The 19,334-nt window shown below is 41.5% G+C and overlaps 1 non-coding gene across 1 annotated transcript; it reads left to right on the forward strand.

The window, feature by feature from the left end:
* Window positions 1-18,270: 18,270 nt before the first annotated feature.
* On the forward strand, window positions 18,271-18,402 carry LOC139033075 (small nucleolar RNA SNORA70). Its single transcript, XR_011485710.1, has one exon. It is a non-coding gene; the product is annotated as a small nucleolar RNA SNORA70 (small nucleolar RNA).
* The last annotated feature ends 932 nt before the right edge of the window (window positions 18,403-19,334 follow it).

Raw genomic sequence — 19,334 nt, forward strand, 5'->3', positions numbered from 1 at the left:
TGTATGGATGTGATAGTTGGACCAGAAGGAAGGCTGATCACTGAAGAATCAACTCTTTCGAATTTTGAGGCTGGAGAAGACTCTTGAGAGTCTCTTGGACTGCAAGGAGGTCAAACCAGTCAATCCTAAAGGAAATCAACCCTGAATATTCACTGGAAGGACTGATGCTAAAGCTGAAGTTCCAATACTTTGGCCACGTGATGCAAAGAGCCAACTCATTGGAAAAACCCTGATGCTGGGAAAGACTGAGGGCAGAAGGAGATGAGGGTGATAGAAGATGAAATATTTGGATGGCATCATTGACACAATGTACATGAGTTTGAGCAAACTCAGAGATAGTGAAGAACATGAAAACCTGTCATGCTGCAGTTCATCAGGCTGCAAAGAGTCGGATGTGATTTAGCAACTGAAAAACAACAAATAGGAAAGATCATTTTGGGGGACAAGTGATTTTCTTCACATCATTTAAAAATCTAAATAAAGGAACACATTTTTGAGTGTGTATCTTGTATATAACTTGCCACATCAGTTTGTCTTCAGATATAATAGCATTTACTGCTGTTCAAAAAAAAGATGCTTGGGCTATAGTCTCAATAACACAGAGTTAATATACGTTCAAACATAGATAGATCTTAAGTATTATAGTATTTAATAATAACCTTGCTATTACACCTATGCTGCTTGCTCCTTTCCTGAGGCCAAGCCTGTATTCTGAGTGCCAATTTTAGCTCAGAAAAAACATAGAAAATATAAGATCTCTATTAAAAAAAGACTAAAGTTTTTTTTTTTAAAGACTATGAATATAACAGGAACAAAAAGATTTATTATCCTGCATTAAAGCCAAACACTAGATAAAAAACACGAATAAATGGTTAAGATAGCATACATCAAATAATGAAGGAAATTGACCCTGAGTGATGGGAAACAAGTGGCTTGAGCTCTGTGGCTGCCCCAGAAATACCACCCTTAAAGAGTTTTCAAGCTGAAGCCGAGGGAGCGGGAACCTGAGAAGCTGAGCAGATGCCCTGAGTTGAGAAGATGGACTGAGGATTTTTGGAGGAGGGCATGGTAATCCACTCCAGTATTCTTGCCTGGAGAATGCCCATGAACAAAGGAGCCTAGAGGGCTACAGTCCATGGGGTCACACAGAGTTGGACACGACTGAACCAACTTAGCATGCACGCACACACTGGGGACTTAGGATGCCCAAAGAAGCCAGACTGCAAGGCAGAGTACTGAAGAGTGAGAACTAGACTGAGAGGAAAAGAAGAGATGTGCAAGTTTCCAGCATTCATGCAGGATTGGAAATTGTGCCTCTTCCTACCAACCAGACTGGAAAACCTAATAATTCATGGTAAACTGGGTAAATACATAGAAAATATTTGCATCAGCAATGAGGCAAAATTAGCCTTAGACCAAAGCTGTTCTTATCCTGCTGGATATATTTTAAACACAACACCCCGAAAGATCAAACTGTCTCCAGATTTTAAGGGCACATTCCCAATTTTACAGGACACTTTGGGAAAATGGAAGAGGAGGGAATTACTTCCTGACTCATTCTATGAGGCCAGCATGACCCCAAGAACAAATCAAAGCTCTAATAAGAAAAATTAGGTGATAAACCAATATCCTGCATGAGCATAGATGCAAAATTTCTAATCAAGATTTTAGCAAATTAAATTAATGATATATAAAAGGAGTAATGCATCATGACTAAGTAAAGTTTATTCCAGGAATTCCAGTTTGGTTCACATATTTGAAAACTGCATATTAGAAACTGAAAATTAAATCTGTGTGGTTATCTTAATAGACGCAGAAATATTTGTAATAAAATCCAAATTTATTTCTGATAAAAAACTGCCAGAACAATGAGGTACCATTATACGCCAGTCAGGATGGCTGCTATCCAAAAGTCTACAAGCAATAAATGCTGGAGAGGGTGTGGAGAAAAGGGAACCCTCTTACACTGTTGGTGGGAATGCAAATTAGTACAGCCACTATGGAAAACAGTGTGGAGATTTCTTAAAAAGCTGGAAATAGAACTGCCGTATGACCCAGCAATCCCACTTCTGGGCATACACACCAAGGAAACCAGATCTGAAAGAGACACATGCACCCCAATGTTCATCGCAGCACTGTTTATAATAGCCAGGACATGGAAGCAACCCAGATGCCCATCAGCAGACGAATGGATGAGGAAGCTGTGGTACATATACACCATGGAATATTACTCAGCCATTAAAAAGAATTCATTTGAATCAGTTCTAATGAGATGGATGAAACTGGAGCCCATTGTACAGAGCGAAGTAAGCCAGAAAGATAAAGACCATTACAGTATACTAACACATATATATGGACTTTAGAAAGATGGTAACGATAACCCTATATTCAAAACAGAAAAAGAGACTCAGATGTATGGAACAGACTTGTGGACTCTGGGAGAAGGCGAGGGTGGGATGTTTCAGGAGAACAGCATTGAAACATGTATATTATCTAGGGTGAAACAGATCACCAGCCTTGGTTGGGTGCATGAGACAAGTGCTTGGACCTGGTGCACTGGGAAGACCCAGAGGGATCGGGTGGAGAGGGAAGTGGGAGGGGGGACTGGGATGGGGAGTACATGTAAATCCATGGCTAATTCATATCAATGTATAACAAAAACTACTGTAATGATGTAAAGTAATTAGCCTCCAACTAATAAAAAAAAAAAAAAAAAAAGAAAAAAAAAAAAGTAAACTCAGGAGCCACCTTGAAGGAGCTCCTCCAGATCTAACCTAGAATAATTTGAGCATCAAAAATAAATAGTAAACCATGAAAAAAAAAAAAAAAAACTGCCAGAAACATAGAAATAAAAGGCAATATCTTGAATATAAAAAAAAGGGCATTTACAAAAACTTGGGCTACTATCACAACTTAATGATGAAAGACTGAATGCATTTCCCTTAGGTTCAGGAACAAGACAAGTGCATTCACTTTCCTTATTTTTAACTTTGTACTGGAAGATGTAGTCAGTCCAATAAGGATAGTATTTTTTAAAAAACACTTAATTGAAATACTACAGATTGGAAAGGAAAAAGTAAAATTGTTGCTATTTGTAGACAACATGGTCATCCATGTGGAATATCTGATGAGATCTACAAAAAAGCTTCAAGAACTAATAACAGTAATATTGTACTATAGAAAGCAAAATCAAAATACAAAAATCAGTTGTGTTTCTTTGTACAAGCAATGAACAGTCAAAAATTAAATTTAAAAAGTGTTTCATTTAAAATAGCATTAAAAATGAAATGCAGATTAATCTGAAAAAATATGTATAAAACTATTATACTGAAAGTTGCAAAATTGAGAAAAATTAAAACTGACCTTAATAAATGGAATGATATACAGAGTTTACCATCTGGGAAAGTCACTATTACTAACATGTCAATTCTCCATATACAAATTCAAGCAATTCCATTCAGAAGCTAGCATGCTTTTCTTTTCTTTAGAAAGTGATAAGCTGGTTCTAAAATTCATAAGGAAATGTAAAATAAGAACAAATTTGAAAGACTACTTGACATGAATGCTTACTATAAAGCTTCAGTTTTCAAGACAGTGTAGTACTGGCATAGAAAAGGGCAAACAAATCAATGAACCAGAATATTGAGTTCAGAAGTAGATTCAGATAGAAATGACAACTGATTTTCAACAAGGTACAGAGGTTATTCAGGGGAGAAAGTATGGTCTTTGCAATAAATGGTGCTAGAAAAATTGGGAGTATATGGGCAAAAAAATTCCAGAATAGCAACAAAAGCATTGATCCATAGCTCACACTGTAAAGCAAATTAACATGAAATGGACAATAGGCCAAAGAAATACTAAACATATAAAACTTTTGAGAGAAAATATTGGAGAAAAATCTTTGTGACACTGGGCTAAACAAAATCTTAGATATGATACAAATTCACTATCCGTAAAAAAGAGAAAAAGGAAATTAGACTTCATCAATTTTAAAACTTCTGCCCTTTGAAAGACACTCTTAAGAGAATGAAAACAGAAGTCCCCAAACTGGAAGAAATATTTTCAAATGATATATGTGATAAGAGGATATATACAGAGACTAACACTTAATCAATAAGAAAAAAATTCAACTGAATATTGAGCAAAATTTTGAGGAAGATGTTTCACCAAAGAAGATTATCCAAAGATAGTGGAAAATTAGCATATGAAAAGATGTTAAATACAGTTGGCCATTCAGTTCAGTCACTCAGTTGTGTACGACTCTTTATGACCCCATGGACTGCAGCACACCAGGCCTCCCTGTCCATCACCAACTTCTGGAATTTACTCAAACTCCTGTCCATTGAGTTGGTGATGCCATCCAACCATCTCATCCTCTGTCATCCCCTTCACTTTCTGCCTTCAATCTTTCCCAGCATCAGGGTCTTTTCCAGTGAGTCTGTTTTTCACATCAGGTGGCCAAAGTATTGGAGTTTCAGCTTTAGCATGAGTCCTTCCAATGAATATTCAGGACTGATTTCCTTTACGACGGACTGGTTGGATCTCCTTGCAGTCCAAGGGACTCTCAAGAGCCTTCTCCAACACTACAGTTCAAAATCATCAATTCTTCGGCACTCGACTTTCTTTATAGTCCAACTCTCACATCCATACATGACTACTGGAAAACCATAGCCTTGACTAGACAGACCTTTGTTGGCAAAGTAATGTCTCTGCTTTCTAATATGCTCTCTAGGTTGGTCGTAACTTTTCTTCCAAGGAGTAAGCATCTTTTAATTTCAAGGCTGCAGTCACCATCTGCAGTGATTTTGGAGCCCCCCAAAATAAAGTCAGCCACTGTTCCCACTGTTTCCCCATCTATTTGCCATGAAGTGATGAGACCAGGTGCCATGATCTTAGGTTTCTGAATGTTGAGCTTTAAGCCAACTTTTTCACTCTCCTCTTTCACTTTCATCAAGAGGCTCTTTAGTTCTTCACTTTCTGCCATAAGGGTGGTGTCATCTGCCGATCTGAAATTATTGATGTTTCTCCCGGTAATCTTGATTCCAGCTTATGGTTTATCCAGCCTGGCATTTCTCATTATGTACTCCGAATATAAGTCAAATAAGCAGGGTGACAATATACAGCCTTGACGCAGTCCTTTTCCTATTTGGAACCAGTCTGGTGTTCCATATCCATTTCTACTGTTTCTTCCTGACCTGCATACAGATTTCTCAAGAGGCAAGTCAGGTGGTCTGGTATTCCCATGTGTTTCATAATTTTCCACAGTTTGTTGCTATCCACACAGTCAAAGGTTCTAGTGTAGTCAATAAAGCAGAAGTAGATATTTTTCTGGAGCTCTCTTGCTTTTTCAATGATCCAACAGATGTTGGCAATTTGATCTCTGGTTCCTCTGCCTTTTGTAAATTGAACTTGACTGTTTGGAAGTTCACAGTTCATATACTGTTGGAGCCTGACTTGGAGGATTTTGAGCATTACTTTACTAGCGTGTGAAATGAATGCAATTGTGTGGTAGTTTGAGCATTCTTTGGCATTGCCTTTCTTTGGGATTAGAATGAAAACTGACCTTTTCCAATCCTGTGGCCACTGCTGAGTTTTCCAAATTTGCTGGCATATCACATGCACCACTTTCACAGCATCACCTTTTAGGATTTGAAATAGTTCAGCTGGAATTCCATCACCTCCACTAGCTTTGTTTGTAGTGATGCTTCCTTCCTAAGGCCCGCTTGACTTCACTTTCCAGTATTTCTGGCTCTAGGTGAGTGATCACACCATCATGATTATCTAGGTCATGAGGATCTCTTCTGTATAGTTCGTCTGTGTATTCTTGCCACCTCTTCTTAATATCTTCTGCTTCTGTTAGGTCCATACCATTTCTGTCCTTAATTGTGTCCATCTTTGCATGAAATTTTCCCTTGTATCTCTAATTTTCTTGAAGAGATCTCTAGTCTTTCCCATCTGTTGTTTTCCTCTATTTCTTTGCATTGCTCACCGAGGAAGACTTTCTTATCTCTCCTTGCTATTCTTTGGAACTCTGCATTCACATGGGTATATCTTTCCTTTTCTCCTTTGCCTTTAGCTTCCCTTCTATTCACAGCTTTTTGTAAGGTCTCCTCAGACAACCATTTTGCCTTTTGCATTTCTCTTCCTTGGGGATTGTCTTGATCCCTGCCTCCTGTAAAATGCCACAAACCTCCATCCGTAGTTCTTCAAGCACTCTATCAGATCTAATCCCTTGAATCTACTTGTCACTTCCACTATATAATAGTAAGGGATTTGATTTAGGTCATACCTGAGTGGTCTAGTGGTTTTCCCTACTTTCTTCAATTTAAGTCTCAATTTGGCAATAAGGAGTTCATGGTCTATGCCACAGTCAGCTCCTGGTCTTGTTATTGCTAACTGTATAGAGCTTCTCCATCTTTGGTTACAAAGAATATAATCAATCTGATTTCGGTGTTGACCATCTGGTGACGTCCATGTGTAGAGTGTTCTCTTGTGTTGTTGGAAGAGGGTGTTTGCTCTGACCAATGTGTTCTTTTGGCAAAACTCTATTAGGCTTTGCCCTGCTTCATTCTGTATTCCAAGGCCAAATTTGCCTGTTACTCCAGGTATTTCTTGACTTCCTACTTTTGCATTCCAGTCCCCTATGATGAAAAAGACATCTTTTGGGGGTGTTAGTTCTAGAAGGTCTTGTAGGTCTTCATAGAACCATCCAACTTCAGCTTCTCCAACATTACTGGTCGGGGCATAGAGTTGGATTACTGTGATATTGAATGGTTTGCCTTGGAAATGAACAGATATCATTCTGTCATTTTTGAGATTGCACCCATGTGCTACATTTCAGACTCTTTTGCTGACTATGATGGCTACTCTGTTTCTTCTGAGGGATTCCTGCCCACAGTAGTAGATATAATGGTCATCTGAGTTAAATTCACCCATTCCAGTCCATTTTAGTTCCCTGATTCCTAAAATGTCGATGTTCACTCTTGCCATCTCCTGTTTGATCACTTCCAATTTGCCTTGATTCGTGGACCTAACATTCCACGTTCCTATGCAATATTGCTCTTGACAGCATCAGACTTGACTTCCATCACCAGTGACATCCATAACTGGGTGTTGTTTTTGCTTTGGCTCCATCTCTTCATTCTTTCTAGAACAATTTCTCCACTGATCTCCAGTAGCATATTGGGCACCTAATGACCTGGGGAGTTCATCTTTCAGTGTCCTATCTTTTTGCCTTTCATAGTGTTCATGGGGTTCTCAAGGCAAGAATACTGAAGTGGTTTGCCATTCCCTTCTCCAGTGGACCATGTTTTGTTAGAACTCTCCACCATGACCTGTTCATCTTGGGTGGCCATACACAGCATGACTCATAGTTTCATTGAGTTAGACAAGTGGTCCGATTGGTTAGTTTCCTGTGATTGTGTTTTTTAGTCTGTCTGCCCTCTGATGGAGAAGGATATGAGGCTACAGAAGCTTCCTAATGGGGGAGACTGACTGAGGGGGAAATTGGGTCTTGTTCTGATGGGCAGGGCTATGGTCATAAATCTTTAATCCAATTTTCTGTTGATGGGTGGGGCTTTGTTCCCTTCCTGTTATTTACCTGGGGCCAAACTATGGTGGAGGTATGAAGATAATGGCCTCCTTCAAAAGGTCCCATGCATGCACTGCTGTACTCAGTGCCCCCAGCCCTGTAGCAGCCACCACCAACCCATGCCTCCACCAGAGACTCCTGGACATTTATGAGCAAGTCTGGGTCAGTCTCTTGCAGGGTCACTGCTCCTTTCTCCTGGGTCCTGGTGCACAAGGTTCTGTTTGTGCCTGCCAAGAGTCTGTTTCTCAGTCCTAGTAAGTTCTGGGGCTCTGTGGTGGGGTTACAGTGACCTCCTCCAAGAGGGCTTATGCCATACCCAAGTCTGCTGCACCCAGAGCCGCTGCCCCTGCAGCAGTCCACTGCTGACCCAGACCTCCACAGGAAACACTCAAACACAGTTCTGTCTCAGTCTTTGTGGGGTCTCTGGGTCCTGGTGTGCAGGATCTCAGAGGTTCGTTTGAGCCCTCTGAGTCTTTCTGATGGGTGTGGGGTTTGATTCTAAATGTAATTTGCCATTAAGGAAATGCAAACTAAAATTATGATAAAATACTGTTATACACCTATTAGAATGGGTAAAATGAAAAAGGTTTAACCATACCAATGTTGGAAGTGATGTCAAAGAACTGGAACTTTATATATGGCTGCTGGGACTATAAATGGTACAAACAATTTAGAAAAAAATTTGGTGCTTTCTTAAAATTTTAAACTCTTGGGCCCATGTGATACCATGATTATACTCTCAGTTATTTAGCCAAGTGAAATGAAAGCCATGTAAAAACTTTTATAGGCACCTTCCCAGCAACTTTCTTTGTAACAGCCCCCAATCAAATATAACCCAAATATCCATCATTAGGTAAATGCATAAACAAATTATGACATATCTATACAGTAGAATACTATTCAACAATAGAAAGAATAAACTTGATGTATCCAACATAGGGCTTCCCAGGTGGTGCTAGTGATAAAGAATCTTTCTGCCAATGCAGAAGACACAACAGAGGCAAGAGACATGAGTTCAATCATTTGGTCAGGATCCCTTGGAGGAGGAAATGGCAACCCACTCCAGTATTCTTGCCTGAAAAATTCCATGGACAAGAGGAACCTGTTGGGCTATAGTCCAATGGAGTCACAAAGAGTTAGACACAACTGAGCAACTGAACACATATCCAACATGCTTAGAAATGAGGCCAGACAAAAGAGTACACAATGTATGACTGATTCCATTTGTATGAAACTCCAGAAAATGGAAGTAAAACACATATGAGTGACTCCCTGAGGCTGAGGAAGAGCAGGAGGGAGAGATTACAAAGGAGAAATGGGGAAGATTGGGGAGATGGAGATGAAGGATATGTTCACTATCTTGATTGTGGTGATGGTTCCATGGAGTTTACACCTACATCAAAACTTATCAAATTATGCATTTTAAATATGTACAGTTCAGTATATGTCAATATTACCTTAATAAAATTGTTTTCAAAAAAGAAGCAACTCCATTCCTGGGCATATACCCAGAGAAAACCTTAATTCCAAAAAATTCATGCATCCTAGTGTTCATGGCAGCACTGTTTGCAACAGCCAGAACCTGGAATGAACCTAAATGTCCATCAACAGAGGAGTGGATAAAGAAGATGTGGCACATGTACCCAATGGAATATCACTCAGCCGTAAGAAGGAACAGAATTACGCCATTTGCGCAGATGCGTATGGGCCTAGAGACTGTCATACAGAGTGAAGTAAGTCAGAAAGAGAAAAGCAAATATCACATATTAAGGCATATATGTAGAATCTAGAGAAATGGTACAGATGAACCTATCTGGAAAGCAGAAATAAAGACAGACTTAGAGAACAAATGTATGGACCCTAAGCGGGGGGAAAGTGGGGGGTGAATTGCGAGATTGGGATTGACGTATATACACTGTTATTATATAAAAAATGGATGATTAGTGAGAACCTACTGTATAACACAGGGAACTCAACTCAGTGCTCTGTGGGAAAGAAATCCCAAAAAGATGATATATGTAAACAAATATCTAATTCAATGTGCTGTCCATCAGAAAGTAACACAGCATTGTAAATCAACTGTACTCCAATAAAAAATGTTTAAAAAAGAATTGCTATTTATTCTTGTCCATCGGCTTTTACACTGCTACATTTTTACTTTGGCTATTTCATAAATTAGGGTAAACTGCTGCTATGCTGTCTCGATGAGGATGTTTCTTGACTCTTAAATCTGACCCCTAGTCTCTTCCCAACTAATCTCATTAACTGGACAGCAAATGACAAAAAAATCAAGACAGAAGAGGGCAGTGTTCCCCAGAAATCCATAATTATGAATACTTTCCATTCCCATCAGGCATTGCTTCTGAATTCAAGGACAGTAGTTTTAATCAGCCTGGGGTGAACTGATTCCAGGGAAGGAATTATGGGGTGAGAGAGATAGGAAGGGATGGGGAGCAAGAGTATATTAAAGTCTTTGAAGGATGGGATGATGTATGTAGTTTAAAAACAAAGCAGATCTATGTCCTATTTATGATTTATCTTTGTTTTGATTCATGAGAGGAAGGTTTACAAAGATTGAGAAATGCTATTTTAGGATATTCCTATTACTTTTGAATTATTGGTTCTTAACTTTTTGAAGAGTTTTGAAAGCCAGAGCCTTTTGCCCCAGGAAAATGAACATGACTTAGTGTTTCGTAAAACTGTCAGGGTTCTATAGATGCAGCCCCCACTGTTTGTGGACTCCAGGCTCAGAGCCTCTATCTTCAATCACCCTGTTTTCAAATGCCTTCAGGGCTGTTTCAGGGTACTGGGACTCTGGATACAATCTGTGCTCCAGGGTCTATTTTTTTAAAATGAGTCTGACTGGTAAACTTGGGAACAATGAGGCTCTACAGGTCTTGTAGCCTTTTGAAAGGAAGCAGGAAGTGAGTCCTGATGAAGAATTTTGGTTTTATTTCCTGCTAGCTGTGTGATCATGGGCAAAGACCTAACATGTTGAAACTCACACTTCCTCACTTTTGAATGTGGGGATAATAATGTCTGTCCATGGGACTTCTCTGGCAGTCCAGTGGTTAAGAGTCTGCCTTGCAATGCAGGAGGGGGTTCGACTCCTGGTCGGGGAACCAAGATCACCCAAGTCAGGGAGCAACTAAGCCCGTACACCACCACTAGAGTCCATGCAGAGCATGACACAACAAAGATTCTGAGCATGGCAACCAAGACCTGACATAGCCAAATAAATAAATAATCCTTGGGAGAAGGAAATGGCAACCCACGCTAGTATTCTTGCCCTGGAAATCCCTTGCACAGAGGAGCCTGTTGGGCTACAGTCCACAGGGTTGCCAAGAGTCAGACACGACTTAGCGACTAAACAACAGCAACAAATAAATCTTAAACAAATAATGTCTGTCCAATCTACTTCACAACTGCCATATGAGGCTTGAATAAGACATTATTAGAATCTGGCTGTGTGCTTGCAAAAACTATCAAATGTTGATAATTATTACTCTGCATAGGAGAATGAAAGTGAAAGTGTTAGTTGCTCAGTCATGTCTGACTCTTTGTGATCCCATGGGCTGTATCCTGCAAGGTTCGTCTGTCCGTGGAATTTTCCAGGCAAGAATACTAGAGTGGGTTGCCATTTCCTTCTCCAGGGAATCTTCTGCCCCAGGAATCGAATCCAGGTCTCCTACACTGGAAGCAAATTCTTTACCATCTGAGCCAGTAGGGAAGCATAAGAGAATAGGGACTACAAAAACCAAAAGAGGCTTTTAAATAATGCATTGGAATATATGCTTCTGAATGGGGACAAATGAAACTACTCTGCCTTCTAGAATGATCAAGAAGCTTTATGAGATTGCAAGAGTACCATGCAAGTGTCAGAGATGAGAATCAATTCATTTATTTCCTAGAACGCGTTTGCCATTGCCACTGCGGTCATGAGAATTCTCATGAAAAGCTTCTGTAAACTGCCACTCAGGACTGCCTGCTGCGGGTTTACGAGATCCCCTGAGTTGTCATGAGTGTTCTGTCCCTTCCATAGTCGTGATCCACATCATCATGGACTGCCAGATGCTATCATGGAAAAATTCAGTGAGGAATAAAACAAGTCTGAAAAATTTATGGTTGCCTAACAATAGTTTTTTAAACTACCTGTTGAGGCTGTTATTACAAAAGTGAATGTTGACAACACCAACCTTGCAGGATCAGGATGGAGTCAGGGCTAAAGTGCCATTTTGCTTTTTCTTCCTCAAAGTGTAAAGCTTTTAAAGAGGTGTAAATTTTCCTGAACAGCATTCCAGCAATTCATATATCATTTGGTTTCAGAAACTCCATGCCTGTGGCTGCCTCCTCCCTCTTCATATTCCATTGTATTGGCTGCAGTGACACCTCCAGTGCAGACTCATTTATAGTCTGGGCAACGGCAACCTCGAGCTGCTGGAACACCCCATGGGGAAGCAATTATTCCATCAGAGGCCTCTTATTGTCCTCATCACGCCACTAATTTCTGCATGATTTAAATGTGCATTTGCCACTGCCTATTATTTGCCTGGTGCTGACACCACAGGTGCCATGATCAGAGAGGGCCTGGCTGTCTATCTTTTTCTTCCCTGCAGTGTCAGCTGGGTATTCTGACATTTGAAAAGAGAAAGTGTGGAGGTGATTGTAACCTAGCTTTTGGCACACCCTTAACAGAGCATGTGGCGCTGGATGAGAAATCGCAGATCCCAGGCTCATCTTCTGACTTTGCTATTTACAGGTCATGTAAGTATAGATAATTTACTCAATCTTTCTGAGTCTCAGTTTCCCAATTCAGAGTCTGATGACAATATAATTCTTCAGCCATTAGAGAATCTTATGTCCTTTTCCTAGATATCATCTCACTTTTAGCCCCTTGGGAGTATCTGAAAGGCAGATTTTAATTAACATGATTTTAATTAACCTAAAATGACATAGTTATGTGACATCCTTCCTTCATCCTGTCAAATTCTTAATCTCTGAGTCTGCAGTGTGCTCATTGACTCAGTCGTGTCTGACTCTTTGTGATCCTATGGACTGTGGCACGCCAGGCTCCTCTGTCCATGGAATTTTCCAGGCAAGAATACTGGAGTGGGTTGCCACTTCCTTCTCCAGAGGATCTTCCCAACCCAGGTATCAAACCTGGGTCTCTTGTGTCTCCTGCATTGGCAGGTGGATTTGAGACACAAATACAAATATTTGCAGTAACAGCAAGTGTGAACAGCTGGGATCCACACCACTAAGCCCTCTAAACACCCAGCTTGGACACAGAGAAAGTCACATACTCGGGGTGCTGCACAGAGACAAAAGGCCAGATGTCAGACTCTGAAGGAATGACTGCTGGGCCCCCTCTGGATCATAGAAACACCAACTGTTCCTTGGCATGGCCCTGCTTTCGGGATTCAGTGTCACTATGATGAGTCAGATCCTGGTACCTGCTTCACCCTTCCCATCAGTGAGCTTGGCTGGGGAAACAGGGTGTGGCAGACACAATTGACACCCAGTGACTTCCTACATTTATGCTGTCCTACGTTTCCCAGGCTCTCAGTCATCCAGATTTGGGGGCTTGTCAGTTGCAATTCTGACTAATGAATTTGGAGCAGATGTGTTGTTGCCACTTACAGACTGAAGCACTAAGAGCTAGCCTGCTTCCACCAAATTTCTGTTATCTGGCTTGGCAACACGTTCCAGGTTGGCAAGCTCTAAGAAGGAGCTGGCTGTCCAATCTGTGTTGGACTGGACTTGAGCAAGAAATAAACCTTTGTTGTTTTAAGGCATCCACATTTGGGGACTTGTGAGTTGCAGTAGTGAGTGTTAATTGTCCCATGGTAAAAGATATGACAGTGAGAACCAGTATTTGAAAGTTACCTAGAAACAATTCCAGCTCTTAAGGAAGAGTATTCTCAGGGAACTGTACAAAAATAGATTGGCCAAGAAAAACAAAATATATGTATATATATATTGACCCATCCAGTGAGATAGCGAGCTCTGGGGCATGACAGAGTTTAAGAAGTGCTTTTGGGCAAGGATGCTGTTAAGTAGCTTCTGGGATTCTTCCTCCCGCTTCTAGTCCCCTGACTATTAGGAGACTTGCTAAGATGCTGCCTGTGAAAGGCTACGTGAGTCTAAGATAGTGTTAACTCATTAATAATGGGTTTGTTGAAAGTGTACCAAACATGTCTCCCTTCGTCCAAGTCAACTCACTATTCTGTGATTTGTAAGGAAGAAAAGACTTCAGATTCCACTTATTGGATTTTCACTGTCATTTTACAGGACTCCTAAAGCAGGATGACTTTGATATGCTTTAGGGCAGCAGGCACTTTTCTTTCCTAATTTACTAGATCTTTTCAGGACTTAGGCTACTCTTGTCTTAATGATTGTTGCCAGGCAATAGCCTAAAGTCCTTGGTCTAACACCACAGGGAAGTTCATCTTTTAAGAGTCAAACTTTAGTAGTTTCTTTTGACCCCAGTGAAAAGTGAAAGATTGACTAGCGTTTTGAAAGGTGGCCTGCAGTACCAGAATGTTCTTTGCTGTTTAGGGTGTTGTCAATGGCTCTTTGCTTTGCTACTCTCAGGCTCCATAAAAGCAGCTCACCTTCAATAACCTTCACTGGTTTATGCTTAGGAAAGGAGGTAATATGGTGGCCAAGGTAATCACTACTCAGTAGACTGTGGTTCTCACCTTAAAAGAAGTGTCAGGGGAAGGAGGTAAGTGAGAAATTGAAATTGGAACCTGCATATTAAGGTGGAAAAATTCGAGATAACAAGTTAGTCATGTGAAAACACAACATTATCTTCTTATGAACTGGCCACCAACAACACAGGGACTGTTCTGAGGGCTAGTTAGAGTTTCTATTTTAAACCAAAACAATTTTTCAGAAAGGAATAAAAGGTAAGGAACTTAGAGCTCTTCTAAGTTCCCAATATTCCAGTTTTCAGGATTTTTCTTACTCCTGGCAGACAAAGTCATGCCAATGCAGGACAAACACTCAAGTCCTCAACTTTCAAATCATTGCCTTTTGTTTCTGTACCTCTGATACGTTCCTTGGAGATGTACTATGCAGTTAAGTTTTGGTAGAACTTAACCACCTAAAAAAAGAGGACCTCAGGTAGAGTTTCTATGGCAACTATTCACTCATTCATCATTGTTTCTGATTTCAGTGAGCATTCATGCTTACATAAAATGTATTCCCTGACATTACTTAAAGGAGAGATGTGCATATTTCTGCTTATTAAACATTATTAAGTGTTTGCTAGGGTTTGAGTCTTAGGCCGTTATAATCCACAATATGCCCCTGAGTCCTGATTTCTGTTTCCTGGGGTAAAATGGTTAATACTTTGGCCACCTGATGTGAAGAACCAACTTACTGGAAAAGACTCAGATGCTGGGAAAGATTGAGGGCAGGAGAAGAGGGTAACAGAGGATGAGATGTTTGGATAGATCGAATCAATGGGCATGAGTTTCAGCAAACTCCAGGAGATGGTGAAGGACAGGGAAGCCTGGTGTGCTGTAGTCCAGGGGGTCGCAAAGAGTCAGACACGGTTGAGCAACTGAACAGCAGCAACAATGGTTAATGCCTGTCTCTCTGCCTCATGAGAGGAGAGGATTCAGTTCACCTATTTGGTTTTTCCAGAACTCATCAGGGACAAGATGCAAAGTCCTTTCAGGACCAATCAGACAGGTTGGCACCCATCCTTCTTTCAGGACTATGTGGATCCCATGGGGCCCACCTCTTTCCAGGAAGAGCAGTATTTTTCCTGCTCACCCTTGGCCTTCCCTTCCTAGGTCCCTGGGCTTTAGTCAGGCCCAGAGAACAAGCATGCATTCTCTCATGATCAGGCTCCTGCAGCTGCCCTGCTTGGGAAGGGAGTTGGGGCTGCGAGGGGAGGAGTTAGGTACATGATGTTTGTCCAGGAGTTCTCATTTGAATCTGAAATTTACGGCATGTTGGTTTTTTTCCTTCCCTAGACATCTCCTCCCCTCTGCTTCGTAACTAGCCACCTCCTCTGGGCTTACAAATTATGTTGCAACTGCCTGGGGGCCCTGTCAGGACCTCTTATTTGCATCGCCGCGTGAAGTCACGTGGCCATGACCACCACTTGTTGGTGCCCTGTGTTGGGAATCAGACCCATTGGAAGCAGAATCAAACAGCAGGTGAGTCAACGCACAATGGACCATACCTTTGGGGATCACAAAATGGGCATTGCACTACAAAAGGTGGCCAAGCTGAGTAACAGGACACAATCCATGGATCCTCTGAGCTGGAGGCCAAGGCTGGAGGCAAGACCCAGTCAGACAGGAGGCTTGAGGACAAACAGGGAAAGCAAAGTGCAGACCAGTCAGGGAAGATGAGCATAGGTCCCCTGTAAGCTGAGAGGCGTGACATTCAAACACAGTCTTCACTGTATAGCCCTCTCTTTAGACAGAGCTGTCTATTGACAGAGGATGAGGTTGAAAGCTGCCTGACACCTGTTTACAGTAGCAGGGATGGTATAAGCCCTTCCTTTGGCACAAACATAGAAATAAGCTTCAGGCAGATTGAAAGGGCTGCAGATTAGCTGGGTGGACTTCCTTGTAAATGTAAGCCCTGGACCTGAAGTGAATTTGTTACCTTTGTGTCCACTATAAGACTTCCCACCCCTACCCCTAAATACACATACACACATGGTATGTGTGTAAATATATGTACACGTGTGTATATATGTGTGTACATGGATGTGTATGTACTATATAGTTTATGTACATGAGTAATACACATGAGATATTATATATGTGGTGTATATGTCCATCCATACACACACACACACACACACACACACACACAAAACTGAGTTTTCCAAGACTCTCATGTCCTTTCCACAGATCCACTGACTTCCTCCTTGCTCAGGCCAGCACCCCTCCCTGCCCTCTGCCACACCAGCCCCATCAGTTGCTATTTCTCGGTCATGGTCCATGCTGTGCCTTTGAGCAGCACCACAGGCTTCAAACCTTTTCAAATGCTTTCTGTTCCTCACAACTGACTTGTTCAGTGTCCCATTTCCTAAGAACCTTTTTGGTGGGATGGGTTCTAATCTAATAAGCTGGCTCCATTAGCTGGTCATTAATGACAGCGTGTTATACTGTTTAGAGAGCATATTTGCATATTAACCTGTCCTGAGTTTTATCGCAAATGGTCTGCTGCCAGGGCCTGGATGAGAGCCAGGTAAGTGGTGCCTCGGATGCAAAATTCAAGGAGGTGTTCCCACGACACTGAGCGTGATCACCGTAGATTTATCACCCGAGGAGCTTCTCTTGCCTCTCCTGAGTTCAGGCCCTGACGGCCAGGTGGTAGAAAGGTAAAGCTTTGTGATGAGCAAGAAGAGAGAAACTCCTTGTCTCCAAAACCTCATTCCATAGCTATCTGCTTGCTCTAAGTTTTAACTTGGGAACACCTCAGTCTTAAATTCATTTGCTAAGTCAAAATGTAAAATATCATATATGTTAATTTGTCAAGATATTTCTTTTTAAAAAATTCTATTTCTTTATTTTTGGCGGCTCTGGGTCTTTGGTTGTTATGCGTGAGCTATTCTTCATTGAAGGGCATGGGTTGCTCACTATGATGACTTCTCTTGTTGTGGAGCACAGGCTCTAAGGCACAAGCTTCAGTCGTTGTGGCATAGAAGCTTAGCTGCCCTGCAGCATGTGGAATCTTCCCCAGCCAGGGATCAATCCTGCATCCACTCCACTGTCAGGCAGATTATTAACCACTGGATCACCAGGGAAATCCTAAGATATATCTGTGCATGTCAGTTTACAAACAGCAAAAAAAAAGAAAAAGATTCTGGGAAACAGCAACCAAAAAGAGTTGGGGACACAATAATACTGATTTGGCACTGACTTTATTTTATTTTTGTAGAATGTAAATTCTGAAATAGTATGATATTAAAAGGATAAATTTAAGATATAAAATTAGATGACCAAGAGCATAAATCTTGTGAAGTCAAAGACACAAGCATATTTCTCAAATAGATTAACTACTTTAAAGACAAAATTGTCAAGATTCCCAGGGACCCACATCACCATGGGCACATTTCACCCCACTGAGGTCCTATGCATTTCCTGGTCCTAAAGATGAATGTAATACTGACATTTGGTGACTTCCTGTCCCCAAGCCTACATCAGGAGTGCAAAGGCAATGTGGTGATCATTAGGAATATGGGGTGCAATTGTTTCGGAAGTTCCAGAAATCACTCTGGTCATAAACTAAATGAACAGGAAACTATTGCATTATATTCTTATTAAAGGGATGGTTGTTTTGAACAACAATTGCTTTTGAAAACAAATGGGCAGTTATTTAAAATCTATCACTAGAGCTAACTCTTTTAGCTAAAAATAAGTGATGTGAGCTTTGATGCAGAGATTCCTAATAAAGAAGCAACAGTTTGCAGCCAACTAAACCAACTGTAGGCTTCCTTTGTGGCACCAGTGGTAAAGAACCCACCTGCCAATGCAGGGGATGTAAAAGATGTGGGTTAGATCCCTGGGTCAGGAATATCTCCTGGAGGAGGGCATGGCGGCCGGCTCCAGCATTCTTGCCTGGAGACTCCCAAGGACAGAGGAGCCTGGCGGGCTACAGTCCATGGGGTTGCACAGAGTCGAACATGACTGAAGTGACTTAGCATGAATGAAGCAAGCCAACTGTGCCATTTCCCCCTGGGATCCTAGTGTACAATGGCTGCAAATAGCAGCCTCCTTGGTAGTGTATACAGCCTGTTGCCTGCATGAGTTGCCCTAAGGAAATTGAATACAGCCCTTTACAGTGGACATTCATGACCGGCATGCTGTCCACAATCTAGACTCCAGACAGGTATGTGCAGTGCCTTTGGAAAGCCCCAGGGCAGTGGCCAGGGTCCACACTGGTTAGGTCATAATGTCCATCTGCACCAACCTGCAGAACAAGGTTGTGACTGAGGCCCTCCACAGGGTCAAGTTCAAGTTCCCTGGCAGCCAGAAGCTCCACTTCTCCAAGAAGGGGGATTTTCTAACTTTAATGCAGATGAATTTGAAAACATTTGAAAACATGGTGGCAGAAAAGTGGTTCATCTCAGATGGCTGTGGGGTCAAATATACCCCTTCCTGGCCCTCTGGCCCAATGGAGGGCCCTGCACTCATGAGAGCCTTGGCACTGTGCCCTCCATACTCATGCCCATAATAAATCCTACTTTCTTGTCAGAAAAAAAGGAGCCAAGGTAGGTGCTTTCCCCCAGCAGGTACATAATGATGTGTTACCAGCTTCAGAATCTTCCTTTTGTTCCATGTCCAGTTCTAACTCTTGCTTCTTGACTTCCCATTATTCTTGATTTAAATTTAAACTCTTGGCATGATCTGGTCTCCCTAATACTAGATCACCTGACCTGCCTCTTGAGAAACCTGTATGCAGGTCAGGAAGCAACAGTTAGAAGCAGACATGGAACAGCAGGCTGGTTCCAAATAGGAAAAGGAGTCCGTCAAGGCTGTATATTGTCACCCTCCTTATTTAGCTTCTATGCAGAGTGCATCATGAGAAACGCTGGGCTGGAGGAAGCACAAGCTGGAATCAAGATTTCTGGGAGACATATCAATCACCTCAGATATGCAGATAACACCACCCTTATGGAAGAAAACAAAGAAGAACTAAAGAGCGTCTTGATGAAAGTGAAAGAGGAGAGTGAAAAAGTTGGCTGAAAACTCAACATTTAGAAGAC

The sequence above is a fragment of the Odocoileus virginianus genome, chromosome 34 (assembly GCF_023699985.2).
Source record: "Odocoileus virginianus isolate 20LAN1187 ecotype Illinois chromosome 34, Ovbor_1.2, whole genome shotgun sequence".
Taxonomy (NCBI): Eukaryota; Metazoa; Chordata; class Mammalia; order Artiodactyla; family Cervidae; genus Odocoileus; species Odocoileus virginianus.